Here is a 3,383-nt window from a genome sequence, read left to right on the forward strand (position 1 = left end):
AGCACCGCCAGCAACAAAACTAACATTGACGAGTTTTTTCTCAACTTTCGTCAGTGATCCGTTTACGAGAACGTTGCTCTATTCGGAAATACCCTGATATAATACATGGAATGCATCGTCGAAGAAATAGTTGCGCAGAAAGCAAGGCCAACCAGTAGATTGAAATCCAGATGTGTTCTCAACTAATGTATTAGGACGAATTTACACAATCCATCCGAAAAACGACGACTGCTTCTACCTTCGGTTGCTATTGATTAATGTATGCGGTTCAACTTTATTTGAGTCATTCCTTACTGTGAATGATACGGTGTGTGCAAGGTTTGAGAAGTAAGCCAGCAATTACAATTGCTGGAACGCGTTAATCACTGAATGAAAATGAAGTTCGCACAGTTTCCGCGATAATCATTTCGACATCAGCCTTCAAATCCGCGTCAATTGTGGGATACGAACAAAAAAGACATTGCTGAAGACATTTTACATGGCCTTCGCTAAAAATTGGAAATGGTAGAATTTCGGTTGATACTTCCGGTGGTTCGATATCAATTCCATCTTCCCTTTGTCAATTCACGAAAGATGAACTCATCACAAATGTTCGAACATGGGCCAAATTATCGTAACTACGATTCCTTAAGTGCACGCGCAATGTTAGCTGCCAAAAATACCGATGTTGTTGACTTAAACTGGAAGATTCAAAGTCAAATTCCGGAAGACTTGCGCTCATTCAAATCGATCAATCGTCTTGATTTCTAAATTCTTTGGAAAGGCTTGGTATTCCACCGCTTCATTTGCGTCTCAAAGTAGGATCGGTCGTTATTATGTTTCGCAATCATCATGCAACGAAACTGTGTAATGGAACCCGACTGATTGTGACGCACCTATCGAATACAAGGGGCAGAATGCTTGATTCTACGAATTCTTTGAGTTCTAACGATTTCCAATTTCAGTTCAAACTTATTTCGTTTCCACTGAAAATTGAGGCATAAATTTGGAAATGTTATGTTTTTCTCACGGCCGTGGCATGCTCACGAGTTGGAAAACCGTCTTTTCTGTACACCGGAACAGAAATCAAAAAATGTTGTTTATCAATCACCGTTACATTGAAAAAAAAATTAAATGATAAATTTAACTCTCTTTTCATTTCAAAACACACAATTTCACGCAGGACAACGGCTTGCGCGGTCAGCTAATCTTACATAAACCTGCTTAGATATCCTACGCTGTGCTATTCATTAAGTATTCAATTATGATTATGATATACCACTGAGAGAAATTATTTCTGTACTCTCTTTCAAAGAGCTGTCCACGAGTTGGAGTTAAAATAATATATTGATTTTGAAAATTTTTTAAAGACACCGTCTGAATACATTGCATCTATAAAAGCGTTCCTTTCCATATTATAGCGATGCGAAAAAGATTTTTGCGAATAAGGAAAGGTTAAAGAAAGGTATTCAAATGCAGAGAGAGCTATCAGTGAAAAGTTTTTCAATTTACAATTATTACACATAACCAACACATTTTATGGAAAAAATATTTACTAATCATCAGACACAGCTTTGTTTGCTTACAGGGAAGAATAACCGAAAGTTTTTGAGAGATTCGGGTTTTGTAAATGTTCAACGTTTTTTTCTTGCATTCAGCCTACTATTCTACTAATAATTAACGTTACTATTCGTTTATTCAAAATATTTAAAAGCTGTGCAGTATTATACTTGTATATTAGAATAAAAATAGTGCTTTTCATATGCTTCATGGATAACGATATTCAAAAAATTTGATTAAGTTAAGTAAATAGTTTAAGTGGAAAGTTGAGCTTTTTGAAAGTTCATAAGATAAGAGCCTGAAATATAATTAATTGTCCTCAAGCGAGACGCTTTCGGATATCGAAATGAGTATAAAAAATAATCCACTTTTTACATATATCACTCCTTTTTAAAGCAACTATATGAGAAGCGAATCTTCCGCTCTGTCAGATAATTGTTCTCAAAAAACAAATACTCGTCCTACTTCGCGCATGTAATTGAGTTGATGTTTCGTATTAATTAAAAACAAACGTAAATATTTACAATTCTTGTTTTTCTCACTTGAGTGGTTATTGGAGTTGTTGTAGCTAAACTAAGCAACATTACTCTGCTGCTTAGCAAGTCTGCTTTGTCACTTAACTTTGCCAATTGAGTTATAATTTTCTGTTTGTTTTTGACATCAAAAATATTTGAAATGCAAAGGAGATTTTTTTCTGTAGCATTCTTATGCAAATAGGCAAAGACAGGCAGGAAATAATCTTGTCTTATGTTTCAAATGATGAAAAAAGTTTATGGTGATCAGTGCCTATCCCGTATTAATGTGCATGAGTGGTTTAAGCGATTCCAAGAAGGTCGTGAGGACCTCTGTGACGATTAGAAGTCGGGCGCCTTCAGAAGTCAAAAATAAAGACAATGCTTATTTGTTTTTACGATTCCGAGGATATTGTACACCGAGAGTTCATCCCACCTGGCCAAACGATTAATGCTGTGTTTTACCTTGATGTTATGAAGCGTCTTTACTGATTTTTTGAGAAAAAACTCCATATTAACCATTAATCACTCACCCTATCGCCTGATCTGGCACCCTGTGATTTTCACCTATTTGGAAAACGTCATTTGCCCATGAAAGGACACTGGTTTCAGAACATTTCAGCTATCGAAAAGGCGACGACCGATATTCTCAAGAGCATTCCGAAAAATTACCTTAAACACTCATTTCAAATGCTAATTGACCAGGCTAAACGCTGTATCAAACACAAGGAAATTACTTTAATAAAAATATAACTTCTTTGGAGAAATATTAATTTTTTGTTTTTTTAACACCTGTGTCTTTTTGCGACAGACCTTTGTAATTTTTACGTTAAATATTTTCACACGTTTATGTATACTTGAAATATTCTGAAAATTAAAAATAATTAAAGTTTGTACTAGATTTGGTTAGGTTGTGGACTACGGCCATCATGCCATACATAGACCTATTGGTCCTTGTAATGCCAGATGCAGAGGTCTGTTAAAGGTCTAAGGTGCTATTCGCCGACGTCAAGGTTTTTCGCGAAGTTTAAGAGCGACTTCCGATGTATATTTGAACTTGAAGATTCTACTTACTTGAGTTTAGCTGTAGATAGTGCTGCAATAGTATGCCATATTTGCCAATGCATAAGAGGGGTTCCAGCGACTCTCCCATGTCAACCCCGGATCGTGGCTATGATGACAATTTTTGTTTAAATAAATTGGGATATTAAAATCCCCGCAAACCAATATGGCAAAATGACGTTGAAAGCAATACCAAAAACTCAGTCAGAATCAAATAACTTTCCGAGTCGTTCGATACCAAACGAGGTTTCAGACAACCTGCGACTTTTT

This window comes from Bactrocera neohumeralis, chromosome 4, assembly GCF_024586455.1.
Source record: "Bactrocera neohumeralis isolate Rockhampton chromosome 4, APGP_CSIRO_Bneo_wtdbg2-racon-allhic-juicebox.fasta_v2, whole genome shotgun sequence".
NCBI classification, from domain to species: domain Eukaryota; kingdom Metazoa; phylum Arthropoda; class Insecta; order Diptera; family Tephritidae; genus Bactrocera; species Bactrocera neohumeralis.